This window comes from Dipodomys ordii, unplaced genomic scaffold, assembly GCF_000151885.1.
Source record: "Dipodomys ordii isolate 6190 unplaced genomic scaffold, Dord_2.0 Scaffold27, whole genome shotgun sequence".
NCBI classification, from domain to species: domain Eukaryota; kingdom Metazoa; phylum Chordata; class Mammalia; order Rodentia; family Heteromyidae; genus Dipodomys; species Dipodomys ordii.
Window position 1 is genome coordinate 2863035 of NW_012267243.1, and position 7255 is coordinate 2870289.

A 7255-nucleotide genomic window follows, 5' to 3' on the forward strand; every position below is an offset into this window, starting at 1 on the left:
CCTGTAGCATGTGGGTATATATTTCTATGCATCTGTTTATCAGCATGTTCCTGAACTCCTAGTTTTGGGAAATGCATCTCTCTATTTTTTGTTTATACTGTTATTTATGTTTTCCTTTTTGCCATCTTTCCTACTTAAATAAGTTTCTCAACTGTGTTTGTCACAATGTAAAAACCCATAGACAGCAGTAAGGTAGTACACAGAGTAAAATATTCACCAATAGCACCTTCTTAAAAGAATCATCTATGGGGAAAGAATAGTCCTCTAAAAGCAGTAAGCCTTTGTTCTGAAATGCAGCATTGTTGAATATTTGCATTCATTGGAGCAAATAGATTTTGCTATTGTTGTTATTTTTCTTGCTCTTGGCTGTTAACATCTTGAGAATTAAAATGAACAGATAAACAAACAGATTTTGCTCCTTGTAGAAATAACCAGTTTCAGGAGGAGGGCATGAAAAGCATATGATTAGCCTGAAGTGTCTTGGTTCTCTAAAAGCCAGACAACACCCAAAGAATGATGGGATTCATCAACAGATCACTCGGGACCACTTTATGCACCACATAAGGGACAATTAGTAGGTCACATTCCACAAATCTAAAATAATGGAAATAGCTTTAGAAGTAGATAAACAACGGAGAAAGGAAAGCTCTGCTTCCTAAGCAATTTTACTTAACTAGGCTTCTGCTGAGTTAGCATAACACTAATGAATAAAGACAGAAAAAAAGTGACGGAATCAAAACATCCCCAGCCGTCATACCGAAACTAGTGGAGAAAAGCATGAGTTGTAACAGGGATGTATATAATCTCAAAATAGCTCCTGTCAGGATACTCATTAATTACAAAAAGTGACAGGGTAACTACAACGGAGAAACCTGATCGAATATTAAAGTGAACATTGCTGAGAATGGGCTACATGCTTCCCAGTCTAGTGTAGTATTGCCCAGGGTTCCAAGATCTCCCTGCCAAAAGCGTACAGCCTGCATGCAATCGAGAGAAAACAGACATACCCAGTCAGGGAAATCCTTCAAAATAACTTCCAATATTCTTCTCAAGTGTCAGGGAAATACAGGAAAAGGACCAGGAACCATTCCAGGGTAGAGACAAGAAGATTGAACCTAGCACATGATCTTAGATTGTCTTAAAGGATTATTATCGCAAGTCATGTATTAAGGAATGGATGGTTTATAAAAACAAAAACTTCTTAAGATTAAAAGTGTTAGAAGTGTGATTGGAGCCTTTTTACTTCCTCCCAGGGCATTGGAAAGAGTCTGCGCCCTGCGGACCTCTTCCATCTCCAAGCCAGCAAGAGTAGGGAGAGCCCTCCCTCAGGCTGCCTCTGACCTCCTTTTTTCTGCTCCTCTCCTCTTTCCCACCCATGTCAAGAATCACTGTGATTATATTTGGGCTACCCTGATAATCCAAGACAATTTCTTTATTTTAACCTCAGCTGATTAACAATTCAATTCCATCACTAACCTTCCTTTCCTGTCTGTCTTATGAGCTAAGGTATTCACACCTTCCAGGGACCAAGATATGAACACCTCTGTGGATGGTCATTGTGCTGCCCATAGCAAATCGTGAAATTTAAATATTGGCTGTAGTTAAAGTTATTGGTTAATTTCCTAATTTTAACAATTATGCTGGAGTTAAGGAAGTTGTCTGTCTCTACACAGCATACACTAAAGAGTTCCTGGGCTGGGAAGGTGGCTCAGTGGTAAAGTGCTTGCCTTGCATACCTGAGGCCCTGGGTTTGATTCCTCAGAACCACATAAACAAAAAGAAAAAAGCCTGAAGTGGCGCTGTGGCTCAAGTGGTAAAGTGCTAGCCTTGAGCTGAATGATTGAGGGACAGCGCCCAGGCCGAGTTCAGGCTCCACGACCAGACCCAAAAAAAAAAAAAAAGAGTTCCTGTGTTTTTCTTTGTTCTCACTCTTGGAATGAAAGGAAGTAAAAGCAAAGAGAGAGGGTTGAAACAAACATACCAAATTAGTAAATATGTGGGAACTAATGAACTCATTTTCTGTACTCTATTTGCTATTTTCTATCAATTTTATAGTAGAATGTTAAAATGTGATCATTTCTAAGTAACTTTTCTCTATAAAATATATACAAACAAATCGTGGGCTAGGAGGATGAATGGTTCAGGTGGTAGAGCACCTGCCTACTCTGGAATTCAAATCCCAATTCTGCTCCCCCTCCAAAAAAAAAAAATGGTGGTGATGCCAGATGCAGTGGCTCATGTCTGTCTCCAGTCCTACCTATGCACGAGGCTGAGATTGGGAGGAATATGTTTGAGACCAATTCTAGGCCAAGTATCTCAACCAAAATGCTGGACGTGGTGGCTCATGACTTTTATCCCAGCTACCTGGGAAGCAAAGGTAGGAAGATTGTGGTCCAGGCTGGTCCAGACAGAAATAGGAAACTGCATTCAAAGACAACTAAAGCTAAAAGGGTTAGGGTGGTAGAATGCCTGTCTAGAAAGCAAAAGATCCTGAGTTCAAACCCCAATACCACATAAATTCTCCATCCTTAGCAAATTCATGCATACTATAAATAGCATGCTTATTTGGAGATTTGTAAATATCTTTTTTGTTTGAAAGTTTAAGGATATTTTAGCAAGTGGTGAAACCAACATAATTTGCAATTGGCAGTAAACAAAGTACACATCGGAAAGTCCCCAACCTAATAAGAAAGTAAAATTATTTTTGAACTCCGCCACGCCTGCTGCCCCATAACATGAGTATTAATGTTGAGCATTCTTATTTCCTGTTATAAACCCCATCCTTTAAAAATAGGGCCTTGAATGGTATTGTAGCGATGTTGATTTGGTAATGCAGACAAATCCACTACAGTTACGTCAGATGCAAACATCAGGGAAGCTGGGTGCAAGATAGACAGAAACTCTGTTTCTGATCTGTAGGACTAAAATGATTTCAAAATAAAAAAGGCCTGGACTCTTCTAGGTACCTGCAAACGAGAAGAGTCTGAGTGACAAAGGACTTTTCATTCCACAAAGATAAGAAACACATTAGAGACGATGAAAGAAATGACCAGACAGCTGAAAAGCCACAAGACACAGAAAATTGATGAAAAGAGAGAAAGGAAATAGTCGGCAGCTCCCACCCCGGCTGCCCCGGCGGCCGAGAAACCAAAGCTACAATCTCATGGAAAGCCAGGTGGTCCAGGGAAAGACTGGAGGTCCTGGTCACAGGGCAAGATCCCAGTTCTCTCAGTCTTAAATCCAGTGTGGGAATGTGGTGCTACAGGCCAGCACTAAGGAAGGAATCTAGGTTGCTGCTCGCCAGATCTCAGAGAGCTACAGCCAGGTGCCATCTGGAGAGGAGGAAGAGATTTTGTCTGAGGCTGAGCTACTCTGGGGATCTGAAAACAAGGACCAATTGCAACCTAGGAAGCCTGGGGACATCCACTGCCCACGAGGTATGAGTGGGACACAGCCTGGAGAGGTGGCTGTGGAGGGGAGGAGAGCCGGTCAGTCATTGCTGCAGAGAAGTCTGGGTAGCCCTGAGGCCCGTGGCCCTGCCCTCTGTGGCAAAGTGTGAATACTATCCCCTGGGGGCCACTGCAGACAGGGAGAGATCCATGCCCCAGTACTTCAGAGGCCAGTGTACCAGGGCTGGAAGGCCCCAGAGCTCTGAGCCCAGATCCAGTCAATCACTCTCATTTTTCAGCTTCCTCCTTCTGGCAAGGTGATTTGCTGCTGAATGGGAGTTCTTCCTCCTAACTCTCACACATCTCAGGGATTTATTTGCTCCCCTCAGTCTCCTAGGTACTCAGGGGAAAGCTCCAGGATAAGACAGTCGCCATCTTGATTATATACACTGGAGGGGCAATGAGGTTGGGATCTAGAGCAAGAAGGATGTTTCCCAGCCCATAGGTGGCAAAGATTGTGCTGGGACCACCCGCAGTCCCAGAAAGAGAATGCAGCCTGAACATTGACCACAGCCCTTTGACTAGTCTGGCCCTCAGCCTGCATGCTGCCCCAGCTTGACACAGTGGTAATGGTTCTAAGAAGTTTGCTTTCTCTTCTTTGAGTGATAGCGAAGACAGAGCTCTCAGGAGACTGCTTACAAAGGAGTCAACCAATAAAATTGGAAGAAATATCCATGCCAACACAGACACGAATCACACCCCAGAAATTTAAGAAAGATGAAAAAGCCAAGGAATATGAGCCCTTCCGATGCTTGTAACTCCTCAACAACTGAAGCTAGAGAATTGAGAAGTCTACCTATAAAAACTATCAATGAAAGAGAATTCAGACAAGCAACTGAATGGAGTAAATGAAGTGAATGAGAAAGTCAGCAAGAACGATGAGATTCTGAAAGAAAAAATAAAACACAATGACATATTAGAAATTAAAAAACTCAATAAATCAAATGAAAAGTCCAGTAGCAAGCAATACCACTACACTAGACCAAGCAGAAGAGTGAATATTAGAGATTAAAGATAAAACTGAGCAACTATTATATTCAGGAAAAAATAATTATATCTGAGTGTATTTTAGATCTAGATGGAAAATATGCACCATTTATCTCTCTGAACTTGGCTTACCTCACCTTATATGAGATGTTCTCGGCAGGTCTCTAGGCATTCACACAAAGGAAGACAATCTTAGGAGCGGAACAGAAAGGCACAATATGCAAAATAATAGTTATTGAAATGAACTCCATAAAATGGAAACAAAGACTTTTTTCTTTGTTGATGTTTTTGTTTTCGTTTCTTTTTGACTTGTTTGTGTGTGTGTCTTTGGGAATTTAAGGGGAAGCATGGAAATGGAGGAACAATGGGTGAACAAATGCAGCAGTAATACTATCTGGACACTACATTGAAAACGAACTATACAACTTGTGGGTGGGATGGGAGGGAAAAATTGGGAGAGAGTGAGGAAAGGTGTGACATTGTCCAAAAAGAAATGTACTCTTTATCTGACTTATGTAACTGTAACCCCTCTGTACATCACCTTTATAATATCAACTTTACAAAACTTAAAAGATGTATTGTAAAAATACATTGACATTGAACTAAAACCCCTTGACATTGAATTAAAATCCCTTTGTACAGCTGTTTAAATGTCAACTTACTTTTGAACTAAGGTAACCCATCATAATTACATCAGACCTCTTAGCAAAAACCTTACAAGCCAGGAAAGTGTGGAATTATACATTTCAAGCTCACAAAGTAATTACCTGCCAACTAAGATTACTATAGCCAGCAAAAATATTCTATAAAATCGATGGAGAAGTGAAGACTTTCAAAGATAAGCACAAACCAAAGCAATTCACGAACACTAAGCCAACACTGCCAAACATACTTAAAGAAATCCTACACAGAGATGAGGAAGAAGGACAATTACAAACACGAGAGGTCAGGAAAGAATAAATTTCAGAAGAAGTGTAAACAAACGAAAAAGAATCAACCATGGTCAGCTCAGTAAGCCAACAAACTCCTAAGGGGAACAAGGGAGAAAGAACAAACAGTACTGGGATCAACCAGGGCAGGGGAGGAGGGGAGGGGAAGTGGGGGAGGGGAAAGCAGCCTACATAATTATAGGAATCAGTAAATTCTTCTCAATAGCAAGCCCCAGGGTAAATCATCTTAACTTTCCAATTAAAAGACACAGATTGGCTGATTGGATTTAAAACAAAACAAAACCCGCAAAACCAAAACAACATCCAGCTGTTGTCTGAAAGAGACATACCTCGCTGGCAAGCTCTCTGTCTCTACCTTTCTTTCTGTCTGAAAGAAAGGATGGAAAATCATCCACCACATAAGTGGAAACCCAAAGCAAGCAGGAGTATCTGTATTCATATAAAGCAAAGTAGAACTCAAATCAGAACTAGTTAGAAGAGATACAAATGGCCAATATATATTCTTAAGGGGAATGGGACTTCTGTCAGCCAGCAACACCACGAAACACAAGTGGTATGACTGAAGCCCAGACCAGACTGAGCAAAAAGTTCACCAGACTCTGCTCAGCCAATGTCTGGGTGGAATGGTGGCATGTACCTGCCAGCCCAGCTATGGGGGATACACAATAGCTGGACAAAATGGCACATGCCAGTCATCCCCACCAAGGAGGAGAAGCTCAAGCAGGAGGATGAACGCTCATTTCATCCCAGGCATACATTGAGAACATACCTTGAAAAAAAATGCAAAAAGAGGCTGGAGGTATGGCTCAAGTCATAGAGCACCTGCCTAGCCACCATGATTCCAAGTACTGCCCCCCCCAAAAAAAAAGGTGACAAAAAAACCCAGCAGAGTACAAAACAGATGATCGTTTATAAAATGTGATGGCAAATAGAACTTATTCAAAAGAACACCTTCGAAATGGATTGAAGTGATTTAAAAGAGTAAGAATGGAAATGGTGCCAAACTAGTTACATATGAGTTAAATTTTAGGTGAATCCTTCATTCTTATTAGGCCAAATTCTCCAAGTGAGCTGGCCTTTGGTTCCTTACCCCAAGCCTGAAGTGAGGGAAAAAGAAGGGGAGGGGCGTTCAGCATGCAGAGGGGCGGGGCTGCATGATGGCATGGCCCACAATACTAGATGGAGTAGTTTCCAAACCCCTGAAAAAAATTGGGGGGGGGTCCCTGAGGAAATTATATTCATTATATCCATTACAATGGTATCACTGGGTAATAACATTAAAGGGAAAATGGATCAAAATTATTAGAGGAAATCAAGGAACTGCTAAAACAAAAAGGCAAGAAAGCAAGCTCTGGGTTCCTCCTTGATCAGTCAAAGACTACAGAAGCAAGAGACAATCACCGTGGAGGCACTTTTCAAAATAGCAAGCTTATAATGCCAGTCCTCCCAGAGTCTCTCTGGACAGACCATCTGAGATACACACGGCAGAACTCATCCATCCGGCCAGATTTGACCTTTCTGAGCCAGCCAGCTGATTGAGACAGCACTGAGAAAGCAGACTGTCTGAGCAGGAAGGGCAGCAAGTCAGGGCACAGACTCTGACCACGCTGAACACGCTAATCATGGAAATCATAGCTATGTCTCCTAAGGCGTTATCTTGGGCGCTGGCTCAGCAGCCCAGGAGCTTGTAATCCACTGTCCGACGGCACATTGCCCGCACGTTGCTGCTCAGCTCAGGCTGAACTTGGGCTTACTCAGCACCAACTCCACTTCCAGGCCACTCCAACTCCATCAGGAGAGACCATGGCAAAAAAAAAAAAAAAAAAGGAAAGTGGCTAGGATATTCCAGAAGGCAAGCAAGCACTTACT